This window comes from Neoarius graeffei, chromosome 1 (assembly GCF_027579695.1).
Source record: "Neoarius graeffei isolate fNeoGra1 chromosome 1, fNeoGra1.pri, whole genome shotgun sequence".
Classification (NCBI taxonomy): Eukaryota; Metazoa; Chordata; class Actinopteri; order Siluriformes; family Ariidae; genus Neoarius; species Neoarius graeffei.
In genome coordinates this window covers 27857699-27878341 of record NC_083569.1, presented here as the reverse complement: position 1 = coordinate 27878341, position 20643 = coordinate 27857699, and the positions used below count along the sequence as shown (strand labels likewise).

The 20643-nt window shown below is 41.0% G+C and overlaps 1 non-coding gene across 1 annotated transcript; it reads left to right on the top strand.

The window, feature by feature from the left end:
- Positions 1-9012: 9012 nt before the first annotated feature.
- On the top strand, positions 9013-9085 carry trnar-acg (transfer RNA arginine (anticodon ACG)). The gene has a single exon. It is a non-coding gene; the product is annotated as a tRNA-Arg (tRNA).
- Positions 9086-20643: the final 11558 nt, after the last annotated feature.

Sequence of the window (20643 nt, the reverse complement as noted above, 5' to 3'; positions counted from 1 at the left end):
CATTTGGTATGCTCTGCAAGCCTAGTCCCAAATTGCAACAAAATTAAAATATTCTCCCAACGTTTACCTCGTTTTTAGTCAGCCGAAGCCAGAAAAATGATGTTCGAGGAAGTTAAAGCCTCGGGAAGTGAAATAAAGTCAATGCTGGAAATAGGGGCCGAGGTGAGCCTAGCATCGGCTAATGAAGCTAACGTTCGCCAAGAAGAAACAGAGGATATGGAGGCAACTTGCTCTGTGGTAAGAAGACAACACAGCCCTCCATCCAATGTCACTGTCTCTGCTAAGAAACAGAAGGGAATGCCGAAACTACAGCCGGAATTCATGTCTAATGTGGACGTCCTAGCTGCTATCCAGAACTTAACGGCATTAGTAGAGGACTTCGGTGCACAGCTAAAACAGAACAACATCATGATAGCTAACATCGCAAAGGCAGCGGAGTTTAATGCTGCGAACATCAAAGAGGGACAAGAAAAGACTAAAGTGCTTGAAAATGCAGTGCAGGAGCTTCAGAAGGAGAATTTGGAGCTGAAAGAAAAAACTGAGGAATTGGAGCGATATCAAAGAAGATGGAACCTCTGTCTAAATGGGCTCCCCGAAACTGAGGGTGAGAATACCCAACAGGAGGTAGCAGAGCTAATAACAAGGATGATACCAGAATGGTCACACAAAATGGACATAATTCTGGACACTGTTCAGAGACTGGGGAAACCGAAACCAGGAAAGACTCGTCAGATCATCTTACAATTCACCTCAAGAACCCACCGCGACGCACTTTGGAAACAAGCGAAGGACGACAGGGTGTGCGCCGAGAGGAAGGTACGCTTCAAAGAGGACCTCACCACAGCGGAACGAGATGCTCGCAATGCGCTCTGGCCAAAGATTGAAAGAGTGAGACAGCAGGGAATGAAGGCATTCTTCAGAGGACCCTTCAGATTCATCAACGGACAACGCATTCAGGAATAGGAAAGGTGATCGGGTATACCAGCTGACTACGATAAAATGTAAAGGGAGGAAAATGTTTATTAGGGGCGTTGCTGAAGTTAAAAACTTACCGTTACTTTTGACGGCAGGTGCTTGATTTAAAGCCACTAGAGTAGCCTGTTTGGCTCTTTTCTTTTATTTTTTTGTCCATCGTTCTTTTATTTATGTCGTTGTTTACCACAGAAGTTTCAGTTACATCTCTAAATGTAAGGGGTCTTAAAGACAACACGGAAAGGAAAACTTTGTTTTTGTTTTGCAAAGGGCAGAAAAATACTTTCACGTTTATGCAGGAGACACATTCTATGAGGGAGGATGAAACGTTTTGGACACAACAATGGGGAGAAAAGATTTTTTTCAGTCATGGCACAGAACGGTCAGGAGGAGTGGCAATTTTGCTAAATAACTGTTCTGGGAAACACTTGTATGTGAAGGCAGACGAACATGGACATTGGTTGATTGCAGTGATGGACTTAATAAGTAAGTAAGTAAGTAAGCTTAATTTGTATCGCACATTTAAACACAGCATACACTGACCAAAGTGCTGTACAGAGTCAGTATTAAAAGACAAATAATCAAAAATAAAAATAAAAAGAAATAAATAAAATAAAACTATAATGATAACAACAATAACAATAAGCTGATGGTTAGGGAAAGGCCAAGGAATAGAGATGGGTTTTTAGCCTAGATTTAAAGGCAGAGATGGAGGGAGCAGATCTAATGTCCGGTGGGAGCTGATTCCAGAGACGTGGAGCAGCAACAGAAAAAGCTCTGTCACTTCTCTGCTTCAGCCGCGAGCGAGGTACATGAAGAAGCCCTGTGTTAGAGGATCTTAGAGACCTTTGGACTGAGTGGGGCTGTAAAAGGTCATTGATGTAGGCTGGGGCCAGCCCACTGAGTGCTTTAAAAACAAATAATAAGACTTTAAATTGTATTCTGAAAAAGACTGGGAGCCAGTGCAAGGAGGCCAGAATGGGAGTGATGTGCTCACATCTCCTGGTGCCAGTTAACAGACGTGCAGCTGCGTTTTGGACCAGCTGTAAACGTCTAAGTGAGGTTTGAGGGAGGCCAAGATAAAGGGAATTGCAGTAATCCAGTCATGATGTGATAAAAGCATGGATGACTATTTCAAGGTCGTTATGAGATAGGAAGGATTTGAGGCGGGAAATCACTCTGAGTTGGTAAAAACTATTTTTGAGTCACTTAAATGACTCAAGGCTCATTTTGCTGAATGTGTATGGGTACAACAACAGACAGAAGAATTTGGACTTGTTAAAAGACATGACAAATGAAATAGAGAGATGCAAACTATCTTACCAATGTGAAAATGTATTAATAGGAGGGGATCTTAATTTGGTAAATGATGAATGGTTGGATAGGTCTCCCCCAAGAGGCCATACTTATTCACCGAATAAGACATTTCAAGAATTCTGCCATTCAAATGCGCTACAAGACGCCTGGAGGCACTACAATGGTAACAAAGTACAATTTTCTTGGTTTCAACCAAATGGGAGTCATCTGTCTAGGTTGGATTACTGGTTGCTATCAGACCCTCTTTTAGGACTGGTGTCTGATGTAAGAATGTCAGCAGCTCCGTTAACAGATCATTCAGTTATCTCTCTGGTACTAAAACCCCCTGAACCACAATTTCATTCTAAGGGTTATTGGAAATTCAACTCAGAGTTACTTTCACATGATTGTTACTGTACGGGTGTCAAGCAACTTATAAAAGAGGTTATGGATATGGAGGATTTTTCCTCATACATACTGAAATGGGAATTCTGTAAGTATAAAATAAGACAATATTCAATCGCTTACAGTAAAAATCTTAAAAAGTCTCAAAGACAAGAGGAACTGCAGCTCATTAAGGAGCTGAATGCCACATGCAACAAGCCCACACTTACAGATAATGACAAACAAACTCTATTGACTCTGCAGACAAAGTTGGATGATATGTATGCAAGAAAAGCCAAGGGTGCTTGTGTTAGATCTCGGGCTAGGTGGATAGAAGAGGGGAAAAAAAACTCAGCATATTTTTGTCGCCTTGAAAAAACCAGACAGCAAAGGAATGAAATACGATCTTTACTGATTGATAATAACCTATGCAAGGATCAAAGGGTTATTTCTAAAGAGATTCTAACCTTCTATAGCCAACTGTATACTTCCAAGTTCTCAGAGAACGAGACACTCACTTTCTTTGAAGGTATTAAACACCACATTCCACAAATTACAGAAGTATTCAGGGACACTTGTGATGGAGAGTTACAGATTCAAGAAATGGATGCAGTTATTAGTAAAATTAAAATTAACAAATCCCCGGGGGTTGATGGCTTAACTGCCAATTTCTACAAACATTTTTGGCCAGACGTGCACCATTTTCTTTTCCATACATTCCTTGAAATATTAAACAGCCACACACTTTCCCCATCCATGAAACAAGGTATTATACTGTAATACTAATTCCCAAACCAGGGAAAAATTCACTGGTTTTAGATAATAGAAGACCTATTAAACTTCTCACAACAGACTACAAGATTTTAACTTATGTTTTTGCAAACCGTCTTAAAACAGGTATTGAACAATGTGTTAGTGAGTCTCAGTCAGGCTTTATGAAGAATAGATCTATTCATAATAACATCAGGTTAATTCTGGACATTATAGATTACAGTGATATGATAGAAAATGAAGGTTTTATACTGTTTCTAGATTTTTTCAAAGCATTTGATACTTTAGAACATAACTTCCTCTTTCAGTCTCTTGAATACTTTGGTTTTGGGAATGGATTCTGTAATTTTGTCAAGACATGTTACAAGGACATAAATAGTGTGGTTGCTCTACCCAGCGGAACAACCACACGTTTTCCAATTCAAGTAGGGGTAAGACAAGGCTGTCCTATTAGCCCATACCTATTTATCTTTTCAGTAGAAATGTTGGCTATTCATATTAAAAATTACACAGAACTAACAGCACTCCGTGTGCTTGATACAGATATAAGTCATAAGTCAATTAGCGGATGACACAACAATTTTTCTGAAGGATAAACATCAAATCCCAGTGGCGATTAAAGGGATTGAAATGTTCTCCAAAGCCTCAGGTTTATCCCTTAATATCACCAAATGTGAGCTCATGCCTATCAAACAATGTGAAGAGTTGGTCATTAATAGTATACCAGTTAAAAGGGAAATAAAATACTTGACAAACAGAGAAGAATCAAGCTTAATATAACAGACACCATTCAGAAAGGGAAAACAAGGCTGGACATATGGCAGCAAAGAGACTTGTCTGTTTTTGGCAGGGTGTACCTAACAAAAATGGAATTTTTATCTAGGTGCATCTATCCTTCACACTCCTTAGCCATCCCAAAAGATGAAATTAAAGCTGTTAATCAAGCTAATTTCAGCTTTATATGGAGGAATAAAACTCACTATTTACAGAAAGCATACATTGTCAAGGACTTTAAAGGGGGGGGGGGGGGTTAAAAGTTATTGACTTTAACTGTTTAAATGGCATGATTAAACTTAACTGGATTAAGGAGTACTTGAAGAAGAGTGAAGCCTTTTGGTACTGTATACCCAGACTGATCTTTAGTAGAGTTGGTGGCTTGCCTTATCTCCTGTCATGTGACTTTGCCATTTCAAAATTACCAATCAAATCATCAGACTTTCACCAGCAAGTTCTAATGTACTGGAAACTTATCTACAAGCACAATTTCACACCCCATTCTTCCCCTATTTGGAACAATAGATATGTTACATTGAGTAGTAAATCCTTGTATATAAAAGAATGAAAAGAGAAGAATATTTGTTCCATATTGGATATTTTGGATGATGAAGGGAACATTTTTTCTTATAGTACATTTTGTGTTAAGTATGGTTTTACCCCCCCCCCCCCCCCCCCCCCCCGAAACGACAATTTCATTATGTCATTAAAGCTATCCCTGAAGGTTTGATTAAAACTATCCAAAACTATTTGAAATATGACAGTTAACAACCCAAGTTGCTTGATTTAATTGTGAAAGGTGTGCATCTACTAGATATTAAAAGTACAAACAAGTTTATAAGAGAATGCTTACGAGAAGAGTTTCACCTGGTGAGACCAATAAGAAATACAACTTCTTTTACTGAAAGCCAGTTAGTCTCACTCAGAACTAAATATTTGAAGTTCCCAATTCCACCAAAAGCAAAAGAGGTGCATTTTAAAACCATTAATAACATATATCCATCAAAAGAATTGCTACACCACAGATTTAATATTGATTTAGAGCTATGTGTGTTCTGTAAGAAAGAAATAGATGCAACTGTACACATTTTCAGTGATTGTTTGGGAACACAAAGTTTTGGGGTTGCTGTGAAGAACTGGTTGGCAATATCTGGACCTAGACTTACAGCTGAAGAAATTCTTTTTGGCACCACAAGGAGAAACTCAGAAGAGAATTACATGGTGAATGTTGTTATAATTTTAGGTAAATTCTTTATTCATAAAACCAGATATCTAAAAACGTTCCCTCACTTTATAGTATTTAAAACAGAATTTAATACATACTGGAATTCACTTAATAAAATGACAAGTAAGAAAGCAACTGTCCTTAAAAATATTATCTGCAATTTTATCTAACAGCCCTTGTACATGTAGAAATGAAATTACTGTCCTATTTTTATTGTCTGTGGTAGTTGTGTTAGTACAAAGAGACTTGGCTATGTAGATGGCAGTGGGTTTTTTTCTTTCTTTGTTCTTTTCTTTCTCTTTTTCTTTCTTTCTTTGTTTTATGTTTTTTGACTACAAGTGAGATGTAATGTTAAGTTCTTTAAAATACTCTTATATGAGCATGTAACATGTACTGGGTTATAATCTTAAGTGTACACATGCTTTGTATTGAGATTGAATTTCAATTAAAAAAAAACTTCTCCACGTACTCGATTGGAATACTAAATACTGCCCTCTAGTGGTGACACAAACAAGACAGTTTTGGTGACTGAGCGAGTCCGCCAAGTTCGGGTGAGAAAAACTGTTTTGAGTCCGTTGCGTGGCTGTTTTTTGTCTAACGTTATGGCAATAGTTTACTTCCTTGTTACACATTTTATAGTAGCTGTATAATTTTCATAATGATGTCATTTTAATCTGACAAAAGTGCGGGGGATGAAATTGTGTTTCAACAAAAGTGGGGGGGATGAAACGTACGCATCCCCCGCGGGTGACACGCCCCTGATCACAGGGGTTCAGCTGAGGCTTGTGCACTGAAACTCCGCCATATTCTTTGAATAAGTTAATGATATAATGCAATGTAGAGGGTGAAATATCCAAATCCCTTCCTTTATTTCTTTGAGGAACATTTGTTTTTCAACATTTCAATAATTTTCTCACGCATTTGTTGACAAACTGGAAATCCTCGGCCCATCTTTGCTCCTCAAAGACTAGACCTTTCCTGGATATCGATTTTGTACCAAATCATGATTACAATCACTCAGGGGCGCTGAAATGTCCTTATTTTTGAAAGAAAAGAACTGTTCTTTTCAATGAAGATCACTTTAAACTAATCAGAAATCCACTCTATACATTGCTAATGTGGTAAATGACTATTCTAGCTGCAAATGTCTGGTTTTTGGTGCAATATCTCCATAGGTGTATAGAGGCCCATTTCCAGCAACTATCACTCCAGTGTTCTAATGGTACAATGTGTTTGCTCATTGCCTCAGAAGGCTAATGGATGATTAGAAAACCCTTGTACAATCATGTTAGCACAGCTGAAAACAGTTGAGCTCTTTAGAGAAGCTATAAAACTGACCTTCCTTTGAGCAGATTGAGTTTCTGGAGCATCACATTTGTGGGGTCGATTAAATGCTCAAAATGGCCAGAAAAATGTCTTGACTATATTTTCTATTCATTTTACAACTTATGGTGGTAAATAAAAGTGTGACTTTTCATGGAAAACACAAAATTGTCTGGGTGACCCCAAACTTTTGAACGGTAGTGTGTATACCGGTACATGTTATTTCACCTCCCTCACTGCCATCACCAGGAACTACCTGCAGGCCAGGGCAATGATAACATTTTAACATAGCCTATGGAAATCCAAAGTTTACACATTGTCATCACGCACAGCAACTGCAAAACTAGTTTTAAAACCGCTAAATTCCAACTGTTAAACATAGCGAGAGGCTGGGCTACGTGTGTGTGTGTAAAGTGTAAACCAGTGCATCCTGACTTTCTAACTATGCCTGTGTGTTGCGTGAGCGGCAGTCAGTCAACAACTCTTCACAAAGTTTCCTTATGAAACAATAAGCTCGCTGAAATTATGGCAGGGAACGCCAGATTAAACATTAAAACTGCCTTCTGAGCACTGTATCTACAGGCTACCACCGAAAGAAGGAGGCTACCAGAAAGGCTTCTCTACTCCGTACGATTTTACTTTCACTCCGACATTACTTTGAACAGACTATCAAAAAATTGCAAGGTGATATGATAAAGTAAGGCACAGTTTACTTACAGTCGTTGTTTTTTGTTGAAAAAACGATGCAATAGTTTTCTGCCTTTTGGCACCCTTTATCATGCCGTGTTGGGGTCCTGAACTAAGAGGCGCTGTCCCCGATATGCCTGTCAAACTTGTAACCATAGCAACCAAGCTCGAGCTCGCAACCTGTGCAGTCTGCGCAGTTGCAACTATGTCTGTACTGCTGTGCACCTCAATAAACCGAATGGTAATTAGTCTTTTGATTTTTCCGTGAGGTTTGCCTTATGCAAAGAAATAAGACAGCATAGACGTTTTTTCCTCCCTATAAGTGGGGGGGACCGAACGAGGTGAATTTAAATCTGGGTGGGACGAATCCCCCCGTCCCCCCCTCTATCTGCGCCCGTGCAATCACCTGTTGGCATCATCTGTTTCAAATTACATCATTGTTTAATTGTTTTACCCCATCACTAGCCCTAAATTTCCCTGTCCCAACTTTTTTTTGGAATGTGTTGCAGACGTGAAATGCAGGAATTGATGTATATTAGTAAATGAAATGAAGTTGATCAGGCACATGCTCTCTCTCACAGCTTGTGGTTCCTTGGCTCTGTGGGTGGCTCCAGACCAGTTTGTCTAGCTGAAGGCTGAACACCACTGCTGCCTGAAACATCATGAAAATGAGGAAATAAGAAACTCCACAACTGTATAATTTTTGTGGCTTGTTTGAGATCTGACAATTATTTCTTCACCCACATCTAAAGATTTGCGATATAAGCTAGTATATCCTTATTATTATGGACAGAATATAGGCTATATATCTCATGGATATATAAATTAAATAATCAAACAGCTGGATTTCAGTTGTTGATGGCAAAATGCTGTTGACCGCAGCAGTGATTTCAATACTGCGTTTTTCTGACTTTCTATGATGCTACTTTTCTGGCTGCCAAATATAAATAATCTGTTCAATTGGATATTTGAGCTTCTATTTGGAGGGTGGAGAAATGTTTCTTCTTGAACGTATCATGCCTATCCATGTTGGAAAGTCTTAGGCACAGGCTCTAAACCGAGAATATTTAGGGGTGTGATATTTAAATGACGATGATTTACAGATGCTACATTTATCAATGACCGATCAGTCTTATGCCGTGATTTCCTCCGGGTGCTCCGGTTTCCCCCACAGTCCAAAGACATGCAGGTTAGGTTAACTGGTGACTCTAAATTGACCGTAGGTGTGAATGGTTGTCTGTGTCTATGTGTCAGCCCTGTGATGACCTGGCGACTTGTCCAGGGTGTACCCTGCCTTTCGCCCGTAGTCAGCTGGGATAGGCTCCAGCTTGCCCGCGACCCTGTAGAACAGGATAAAGCGGCTAGAGATAATGAGATGAGTATTTGTTTTACTGGCAGCACTGTGACACGTGCAGTTTTACATGTTCACCCCACATGGGTTCTTCAGTTTCTTCCCACCTCCAAAATAAACAAGACTGTAGGAAATTTGCTGGGATAAAATGTCCCTATGTGTGAATGAGCATGTAAAATGGTCTGTACATGGTGCTCTGTCAAGTTATAGTTATGGCAGTCAAGTTATAGGGCCAGTGGCGCAATGGATAACGCGTCTGACTACGGATCAGAAGATTCTAGGTTCGACTCCTTGCTGGCTTGAAAACTTTAAAGGGTGGCATAGTGGTTAGCACTTTTGCCTTACAGCAAGAAGGTTCTGGGTTCGAGCTCAGTGGCTGGTGTGGGCCTTTCTGTGTGGAGTTTATATGTTCTCCCTGTGTCTGCGTGGGTTTCCTCCGGGTGTTCCGGTTTCCCCCACAGTTCAAAGACATGCAGTTAGGTTAACATGGGGTGGCCTTGGGTTGAAGTGCCCTTGAGCAAGGTACCTAACCCCTGACTGCTCCCTGGGCACTGTCGTGTGGCTGCCCACTGCTCTAGGTGTGTGTGCATGCGTTCACTGCTTCAGATGGGTTAAATGCAGAGGATAAATTTCACTGTGCTTGAAGTGTGCATGTGACAAATAAAGGTTTCTTCTTCAAAGTTAGCATATAAATAAAAAATTGGTTTGAAAAATAAATATTTGCATATGAATTCTGCTCCAAAAATCACTAAACTTTTCCACCATTATTAGATCACAGCGATTTACAGGTTAGCGGTGCTGCATGCATGACGTCATGTGCACCAATGCCTTTTCTGCATCCACATGGACTCTATACTATTCTCTGCAGTGGTGTCCGTTCTTGAAACCAATTCTGTTGAAAGAGACAAAAAGGCTCTTCAAATTCGTCCCCAATCTTTGGTTGGCTGTCTGAGGATGATTTAGAACCTATAGCCATGGAGAAAGAGGAGGACAAATATACAAGCCAAGTTGCTCGTGAAGAAGAAGAGCAACAGGGGGGCAGCCAACATGGCGTCAGTGTAATATGTGATTTGTGGAGCTCCGCAACATGATAAACGAAACCTAATGTGCTGAATTGCTAAATATGCTTAAGGGCTGATTAGAATGAACCTAATTGATAAACTAAATAGCTACTACAAGGACCTCGCTCAGAAACAATTTTTTAATCCTTGTTTTCTTTCATTTTATTCACGGTTATCCAACTAGTGCCTCAAGTTAACCATTCAGTGAACCTGCTAACTAAAGGAGAAGTGAACATATCACTATATGAACTAAACCGACAGGAGTTGGTAAGCATACTTGCTACTTTTTTCAGGTTATCCGTCAATATGGAAACAGAGGAAGGTAGCTGCACTGTAATGCATTTCTATGCCAGAAAGTCTCTGAGTGAAAAGTTTGAACCAGATGCTTTACAAGACAAAATGGAACAGTGTTTGGTGCCACTACTAGAAACTCTGAAACCATGACCAGCCAAAAGGTCGAAGACACGTGCCAGTGACAAGGATTATAAAGAGGCTGTGCCCATCTCGCTTTTGCTAATAATAATGGAAAGAATTGAAAAGATGCAAGAAGAATCTCTCAAACGGCTGCAGTCACTTGAGGCAAAGGTTAAAGATAAGACAAATTCCATTAAAAGTGTCACTGACGTCCCTGATTCTATGGGGAAACAGGTAGAAGATGTGACAAATCAAGTCATCGCCTTACAAAGTAAAGTCCACATCTTAGAAACAGAGAACAGTGTCCTCAGAAACAATGCAGTGACCTGGATGCCTATAAAAGAAGATGGAATCTATGAGTGTCTGGCATTCCGGAGCAAGCAGGTGAGAAAGTGAAGAATATCATTGTTGACATTTTCAAACACGTCTCCCTGGACATTGTGAACCAGCTGGCTTACTCAGTGGACACTGCTCACAGATCAGGTCCCTGCTCTGCAGAGGTGCGCTCCAGCCGTTGCATCATAGTTCAATTCCTGTCACGAGCACACAGGGACATTGGCAGTGGCATTTCCAAAACCCAAGGGCTGTCTTGAGATCACTGAAATATGCACAACTCACAGCAAACCCAAGGAAGTGTGCAATTTGGTGGGTGGAAGTACAGTATCTGGGCTTTCACTTGGGTCATGGGCAGGTGCGTCCCTAAATTGATAAGAATGCAGTGGTTGTGGCCTGCTCAAGACCAAAAAAGGGGTGAGGCAGTTCCTGGGGCTGGCTGGCTATTACAGGAGGTTTTTCTTAATTTTTTGGACTTTACCAGCCTGCTGACTGAGCTCACTAAAAAGGGAGCACTAGCGCTTATCTAGTGAACAGAGCAACTATGCAACGGAGGACGGATCAATGCAAACAGGCTTTTTCACAGATTGAAATATTGTTTCTCCAAGACCCTCGGTGTAAACATAAATACACAAACAAAACAAGCATTGATCTTAAAAAAAGCACACACATACAATACCACACAAGCAGAAATAGTGCAAATTGTATTAGTGCAAATGGTAATAGTAACAGTGCAAAATGGCTAAGGATATGGGAGTATCTGCAATATGCAAATCATGATCCATTTACAGGATGAGTAGTGAGCAGATGTTGAGGTGAGGAAGTGTCATAAAGTGACAAGTGCTTTATTACTTGACAATACTACAGATGAATTGGAGTAACAGACTGAGTTATTTGGAGATAGGGGAGAGAGAGAGAATTCAGCATCCCAACAGCATGGTATATAAAGCTGTTCGCCAGTCTGGTGGAGCTAGCTTGGAGGCTCTGGTACCTTTTTCCAGAAGGCAGAGGACTGAAGAAGGTGTGTGAAGGGTTAGTAGGTCGATGTTTTGGTTGTACATGGCTGCCTGCATCACTGTCCCAGTCTGTAATGTCAAAACAGTTCTGAAGTGCAGAAGTAGCACCTCTGGCTGCACACATATCTCTTTCAGAACTGATTTGGTCACTTTCACCCTTGGCCTGTATGCTGGCTTTAGCATAACTGTGATGTGGTCAGAGAGTCTGAGGTGGGGGACGGGGGCAGCCTTGTATGCTCCTTTGTTGTTAGTGAAAACAAGGTCCAGTGTATTATTTCCTCTTGTCGGGAAATCAACATGTTTGTGTAGCTTGGGTAAAACAGACTTTGGATTGGCAGAGTTAAAATCCCCAGCAAGAATAAGAAATCTATCTGGGCGGGCTGGCTCTTGCTCACGGATAGCTTGGTACAGTTCACTTAGTGCTGCCTCTCTGTTGCTGTTATTAGTGCTGGGTGGAATGTATACAGTTACTAACAAAATAGCTGTAAATTCCATCAGCAGGTAAAAAGTTCAGCACTTCATGATCATAAACTCCACCAGAGCTGAACAGTGTTTAGAAACCACTATCATATCCCGACACCGAGCATTGCTTGGTCTTGCCTCCCACTCCCCAGGCTCCGTCAGCTATGTGGCACATTAGCCAGTCTAGCTGTATGGCGGAGTCCGGGATGATGTTATTTAGCCATGTTTCTGTGAAAATACAAACACATTTTCTCGTGTTGCACTGGGTGGCTCTCAGAAGGTGTACATGGTCCATCTTATTGTCTATGGAATGAACATTGGCGAATATGATGGATGGTACTGCCGGTCTATTTGGATGAGCCGCTAGCCTCGCCTGTGTCCCTCTGCACTTTCCCCTTTCCTGCTTCCTCTCACAATGCCTGCAGTGCCCCCTCTCCTGATAGGAAACAGTACTTGAAGTCAGTGATGTTGTGTTCTGGCAGAGTTGGCTGAGGCTCTAGAGTTTTTGTTCTTGTGTTGTTTGTCAAGCTGTGTTCACTTGTTCTGCCAATATTCACCAGAAACTGGCGACTGTACTTGTGTCTTAACGTATACAGACATGTAGACATAGATGAAGAAACATTTCAAAACACCATGTTATTGGGTTTGCGAGGGGCTGCTGCATCCATACATGCCGCCATCTTGAAACCATCTAATAACCATTAGATAAACCAACTTTTTTTTTTGAGTGTGTTGCAGGCATCAAATTCTGAGTTTGTTTATATTTACAAAATACAATTAAGTTGGTCAGTAAAATTATTGAAAATCTCTTCTTTGTCCTTTTGTCAGTTAAATAAAGGTTCACGTGAATTAACACATCACAGATATTTGTTTTATTTGCTTTTTGGAAAATATCTCAACTTTTCTGGAAATGGGGTTAGTATTAGTCCATATGGAGATTATAACTAGGGGGCGTGTCACTCTGTGTAATCATCTGACAAGGCTGTTCCTGATTCGCTGAGTGAATCTACAGTGCTGGGCTCATTCAGTTTGCTCAAAGCCTCATTTTATATCATTGTTTATTTTTCTTTTCTTCTCCTTTATGATGGTGCTGTTGTACTTGGCTTCACAAAAGTCCAAAATAGTAATCTTTAAAACATGTGTTAACCAAAATAAGACAATGTAGAAGCCAAAAAATGAAATATTATACTGATTTTTTTTCTTTGAAAGACAGGAGGGCTTAGTCCTGCTAGCCCACAAGCTGCCCCTGGTGATTATACAGTTGAAGATTAATGGGGAAAAAAATCTCATCTTTCTCTAAATCTTCAACTGTCCAGTTTCAGTGAGTCTATTGCCATTGTATCCTCAGATTCCGGTTCTTGGCTGACAGGATTGGAACTTGATGTGGTTTTCTGCTGTTGTAGCTCATCCAACTTAATGTTCGATGTGTTGTGCATTTTGAGATGGTTTTCTGCTCACCATGATTGTAAAATTTGGTTATTTGAATTGTCAGAGTGTAACACTTTGGCAGCTTGTGTAATTTCTAACAGCTGGAATACAGATATCACATTTCTGTATATTGTATATATCAGATACTCACTGTGAATGTCTGAAATTCCTCGTGGTGTTTGCTATTCAGTGGGGCATAGTGGTGTTTTCTCTGTTTCAGATTAGGTCAGGAAAAAGTGCAGACATTCTCTTTTCATTTAATGTTTTGGTTTATGATTGTGCTGTTACTCACCTGAAAGCTTTTAGCATCAGCAGCTTGTTTCATTTTCCAATATATAACCAGAAAAAAAAAATATATCTGGTGTTTGTTCTAATTAATGTCTATTATCTCATCTCATTATCTCTAGCCGCTTTATCCTGTTCTACAGGGTCGCAGGCAAGCTGGAGCCTATCCCAGCTGACTACGGGCGAAAGGCGGGGTACACCCTGGACAAGTGGCCAGGTCATCACAGGGCTGACACATAGACACAGACAACCATTCACACCTACAGTCAATTTAGAGTCACCAGTTAACCTAACCTGCATGTCTTTGGATTGTGGGGGAAACCGGAGCAAACCCACACGGACACGGGGAGAACATGCAAACTCCGCACAGAAAGGCCCTTGCCAGCCCCGGAGCTCGAACCCAGGACCTTCTTGCTGTGAGGCAACAGCGCTAACCACTACACCACCGTGCCGCCTAATGTCTATTATGACCCTGTAAATATTGTTGAAATCATGTACGTTGTTTGACATGTCACCTGATATCAACAGTAAATATGCTCTGAGTAACGTAAAAACCCTGCCCCAATATGGTGGTGTGACTAACTGCCTCCTAAAGACATTTTACAGGGCCATGATACGTCATTAATTCTCTGTAGATACTGAAATACTGCATGAATGGAGGTAGATATAAGATGTCTGCATAACTCTAAATAATTTACATTTAAGTCAGGTAATGTGGTTTCTTCACTGCTGTGGATTTTCATGCAGTGTTGGTTGTCCCCGTCTCTTTGTTTCTGTTTCCTTTGCAGCTGTGTGTAATCAAACCCAACCTCCTTGTGTGGAGGCCGCTGTGGTTTTATTTTACACAAGTCTCTGAAAGTGCTTCGAACATCCTTTACCAGATTTTAGTGTAACATAGATACAGTACATCCAATGAGATTTGGGCTCAAAAATATATTAAACAGACCTCCAAGAGACACACATAAAGAACACATTAAATCTCATAATGTATCTGAAGACTCAAACTGACATTGTCTTGCAAAAGTATTCATCTGCCTTCGTATTTGTCCTGTTTTGTCGCATTACAAGCTGGAATTAAAATGGATTTTGGGGGGTTAGTACCATTTGATTTACACAACATGCCTCCCACTTTAAAGGTGAAAATTGTTGTTTTATTGTGACACAAACAATAATTAAGATGAAAAAAAACAAACATCTAGAGGAGAGGCACATGATCTGCTTTGGTTTCTATGTTAGATTGATAAATGACGTGATAATATTTAGAATTGTGATATTTAAATGACAATGGTTTTCACCCACCACATTTATCAATGTCCAATCATTCTTACACTGTGATTGGCAAGATGCAAACGTTTCATGAATCACATGTGAACCCTGTCATATGATGATTTCTGCATGTTGATCTGTGCTGGTTTCTACGTTAGATTGATAAATGAAATGCATGACGTCATCTTTGTTAGTATAGTGGACAGTATCTCTGCTTGTCATGTGGAAGACCGGCGTTTGATTCCCTGATGAGGAGGCTTTAAAAATTTATTAATGTGGGCATTTCTAGTTATTAACCCCACAGTTCAAAGACATGCATTTCGGGCAACATGGGCTGGTCTCGGGCTGAAGTGCCCTGGAGCAACGTACTGAAAGGAGATACGCAGAACCATGGCCTTGCTTTTAAATGCCTTGAGACCTCAAGTATGGCATAGGAATAGTTCCTACTCATCACCTAGTGGCCAGTGTTAGTAATTACCGGTCATACACACTGCCTAGTGGCCAGTGTTAGTAATTACCGGTCATACACACCGCCTAGTGGTCAGTGTTAGTAATTACCGATCATACACACCGCCTAGTGGCCAGGGTTAGTAATTACCAGTCATACACACCGCCTAGTGGCCAGTGTTAGTAATTATCAGTCAATGACTGATAATTACTAAGGCCGAATCCCATTTCACCCCTTGGACCAACCCCTTGGCCCTTCCCCTCCATTTTGCGCGTTCACGAGAAGGGGTAGGGGTATCCCAATCCCAGTTAACGCGGAGGGGTAGGGGAAGGGGTAGGGCTTCTGTACCCCTCCAAACGGAGATTTTCCTGGAGCTGACTCCGAACGAAGGGGTTTGAGTGATTTCCCACAATGCCATGCGGATTTCAGCGAGATTTCATGCGGATTTCAGAAAGATGGCGGTTCCCGCGGCGAAAGATTGTCATAAATGTATTTTCTCCATTATTTACGTGTTTTAAGTTGTTATCCAGAGGAAACACGCCGCTTGATTCGCTTTCGAGCTGAGAATGAGCAGCGATTTCTGAAATCCAAGCTGCTGCTAAAAAGCTTTGGGAGTGAGTATTGTTTTCGGTTGCTTGACTGCGTACGTTTTGTTCTGTTATTCTCCCTTTTATTGTTTACATGAGTGTTCTGACACCTCATTCTGTCGGATGTGGTGCACGAAGCGCCAAAGATATCCCATTCAGTGGTGTTAGTTAACAAATCACACCCTGCCAGCAGAGATTTCTGGTTCTGCCTCTGGCTCTGACTGTAGCGGCTGGTCGCAGCCAATGACGCATTTGGTTGCGTTTTGCTAACGTAAACGCTGACGGAGGTACGCGATGACGTATGCGATCGTTGAAGGGCTATCCCAATACGTAAGGGTTGAATTTCAAGCCCTATCCCTTGTAGCTCAGTTTCAAGGGGAAGGGCCAAGGGGAAGGGGGAGGGGTAGGGGTAGAAATTAGAATTGGGATTGGGCCTAACACTGGCCACTGACAGTCATACACACTGCCTCGTGGCTAGTGTTAGTAATTACCAGTCATACACACCGCCTAGTGGCCAGTGTTAGTAATTACCAGTCATACACTCCGCCGAGTCTATGTGTCAGCCCTGTGATGACCTGGTGACTTGTCCAGGGTGTACCCCGCCTTTCGCCCGTAGTCAGCTGGGATAGGCTCCAGCTTGCCTGCGACCCTGTAGAAGGATAAAGCGGCTAGAGATAATGAGATGAGACACACCACCTAGTGGCCAGTGTTAGTAATTACCAGTCATACACACCGCCTAGTGGCCAGTGTTAGTAATTACCAGTCATACACACCGCCTAGTGGCCAGTGTTAGTAATTACCAGTCATACACACCGCCTAGTGGCCAGTGTTAGTAATTACCAGTCATACACACCCCCTAGTGGTCAGTGTTAGTAATTACCAGTCATACACACCGCCTAGTGGCCAGTGTTAGTAATTACCAGTCATACACACCGCCTAGTGGCCAGTGTTAGTAATTACCAGTCATACACACCATGTAGTGGTCAGTGTTAGTAATTACCAGTCATACACACCGCCTAGTGGTCAGTGTTAGTAATTACCAGTCATACACTCCGCTGAGTCTATGTGTCAGCCCTGTGATGACCTGGTGACTTGTCCAGGGTGTACCCCGCCTTTCGCCCGTAGTCAGCTGGGATAGGCTCCAGCTTGCCTGCGACCCTGTAGAAGGATAAAGCGCCTAGAGATAATGAGATGAGATGAGATGAGATAATGAGATGAGACACACCGCCTAGTGGCCAGTGTTAGTAATTACCAGTCACACACACCGCCTAGTGGTCAGTGTTAGTAATTACCAGTCATACACACCACCTAGTGGCCAGTGTTAGTAATTACCAGTCATACACACCGCCTAGTGGCCAGTGTTAGTAATTACCAGTCATACACACCGCCTAGTGGTCAGTGTTAGTAATTACCAGTCATACACTCCGCCGAGTCTATGTGTCAGCCCTGTGATGACCTGGTGACTTGTCCAGGGTGTACCCCGCCTTTCGCCCATAGTCAGCTGGGATAGGCTCCAGCTTGCCTGCGACCCTGTATAACAGGATAAAGCGGCTAGCGATAATGAGATGAGATGAGATGAGATGAGATGAGATGAGACACTCTGCCGAGTGGTCAGTGTTAGTAATTACCAGTCATACACACCGCCTAGTGGCCAGTGTTCACGGAGCTCTTGCACCTGCACAAGCGGAGCCCCATAGGCATAGAGTTAGGGGTGGTTGTTATTTTAAGAATTTTGACTTTTCCATGTTTTACCCCCCTAGAAATATGGAGATGATCCATCTATGTGGGAAAATGTCAAATTTTATTAAATTGAACCTTGTTAACCCCCCTGTACATACTGGTACCCTCTAAAAGTTTCCATTCTTACAATATGGCAAAATACATTACAGTGCTGTTTGATATTAGAATGCTGCTTTTTTTTAATGTGTTTTAAAGTTATTGATGAATGCGAACCTCTTCAGGTATGCCACTAGGTACGACTACAACATTTTCAGTGCAGATGATCATTATTTTAAGGTAATAAGCTTGGTGGTAAGTAACCTTACATTCAAGTAAATTAAACATATTGTAATTCTGCTCTTTTTCAGCAAGTTTTAAAGTTATTGATGAATGTCACACTCTTCAGTAATACCTCAAATATGAGCTATTTTTAAGCACAGAGGATCATTACTTAAGGTTACTAATTTAGTTTTAAGAAGCAGTATGCACAAATGATTCATATCTGAATTACATCTCCCAATGTATAAATAGTCATTATTTGTATTCTTGCAGGTAAATAATGGTTTCTGTCGCAACAAGGTCAAAAGCTAAGAAGATACTAGGTGTAGTAGAGTACATAGAGCAGGCTGAGTTCCCTTCTGGGATGCTTCCAACAAGGAAAGACATCATTCAGAATATGCTCTATCTGCTGTGGCTGAAGCGTGCTGGTCAAGCACAGAGATCCAGGGATGCTGCTGCTCAGTTGCTGTCAGAACTTGTTCAAGAGCACTGGTTATTTTGTAACTTATACACCATCCACACCAGACATAAAGAAGCATATCTTGAAACTTTATGGAGAATTTGTTACTCTGATTCAAACCTGTAAACAGAGACAAAATGAGGGTTTCTAACAACTCTTTTTGTGAGAAATACCGGTAAATGTTATTACTGTGAGTTTTGATGTTATATTTAAGAGTTATTTCCGTTAAGGAATGCTTATATTAGTGAAAAAGGCAGTTTTTGACTATTTGGAGGGGTTATTAACTTCAGAGGGTATGTACAGGGGGGATAGCATTTTTCAGTTGGCCAAATATTGGTATTTCCATACTTAGATAGATCATCTCCATATTTTGGAGGGGGTAGAAAAAAATTTTTGGTCTAACTCCCCTCAATAGAGTGTGGATACATAAAGAGACCCATTGATTTGTTTTCTGATTTCTTGCCATGATGCATTTCATTGTACCTCTTACCTTTAACTGACAAGCATAATTTTATCATTTAAATAAGTGTATGCTTATTTACATATATGATTTTCTTTCAGCTCACCAGCAAAGTTACTTTCTCTTTTGGATGAAACGAAGCCCAAAGATTCCAGCCTGCAGAAATTGTCTAAAAATACAGCCAGATGGACGATCACTGGAGTTCATTCTGTCTCAACATAGTGTATTACGTGCATTATTCATTTTGATAACCATGTAATAAGGACCTGAGACCTTCGTGCAAAACGTGCACACTTCTAAAAAAAAAAAGTTAATCTTTTAGGAACAAACTATAACTCTAGAAAACTCTTTAATGGTCTTTCTAGTTTCATAACACAATTTCTTAATATTAGTATGTTGATAATACCGATGCTGAGTGTTTTAAATATTTCCTCAATTTCACTTTTTTTTTGAACAAAACCTCGATCATCTTTTCAAAGTCAAAGCTCGAATCCCCGGAGCTCCATGCGGTGCATTCGGACGAGGAGTCTGTTGCTGGGAGGTTCTAATGCCACTGGAGTTTTACTGTATCCCAGGGTTTCGTACCAGGCAGCGGATTCATTGTATTATATTTAGTTTTCAATATGATATTTTTCCAATATGATTTTTTTGTATTCTTGTCTCAGCAATGGTGAAATCGAATTTGTAAATAAAATCACTGCCCTGACTCTACTCATCAGGCCAGAGCTATTCTCCTGCTGTGTATGTTTTGAACAACAAAAAGGTAAAGAAATAAAACAAGAGAGGCTGGCTATGATATAAGAAAATTCTACAATCCAGAAACAGATGGGCTCGTTGCTCTCTGGAACCATGCCTGAGTTTCCGTTGTTTGTTTATTTTCAAGTGAGCGACTGCCCAGAAGCAGACTTTTGTTCTGGGGGAGTGTGTTCTGACTCCCATTTGCATGAATACCAGGTGGTAAGCTTCAAGGGTTTTGCCCCTAAAACAACCCAATCTCATCACATGGAGTCCCTGGCATGCTTCTCACACTTTTGGGGCATGCCTCAGGAAGCATTTGTTGCTTCATTGTTCATTGACAGCAGTTGGGTGGAAGGTGGTGAAAAGTGCCTTTTCAGGACAGCAGCTTGCTTTTCACCAGCAGCTTTAAGAATACAAGCAGGTAAGCATCATATTTTCAGTTTGTAAAAGCTGTCTAAGCTGACTTTGCACACGAGCGAGAGTTAGAATTTCATAGTGGATGGTGGGAATATGACAAACTGTTGAAAAATGTGAGTTGGAGATTCTGAGGTCAGTCGGCAATTCAAGAAATAAAGCCAAGCAAACTGAAAGGAATCCGTGAAAGCTCACCTTCGGAGCTCATCAGAGGAGCATATCAGCAGAAAAGTATTGTGCAGTTAGTTGATTTGGTCATTGCCAAGGTTGTGGGTTTAATCCAAATAGTGGCTGTTTTCACAGATGTGCTGCTTTGAATGTGGCGAAAGAAATTTGATCTTGACGTGGCTGAAAGTGCAGATGATTCGGCTGGTTTGCAAGATGACAAGAATGTTTTTCTCTGTAAAATGCAAGTAAGGTGGCAGCTTTGGAGAATGTGGGCATCAGTCACACCACCTCTTACATGCTAAGCAAGCACTCTACCACTTGA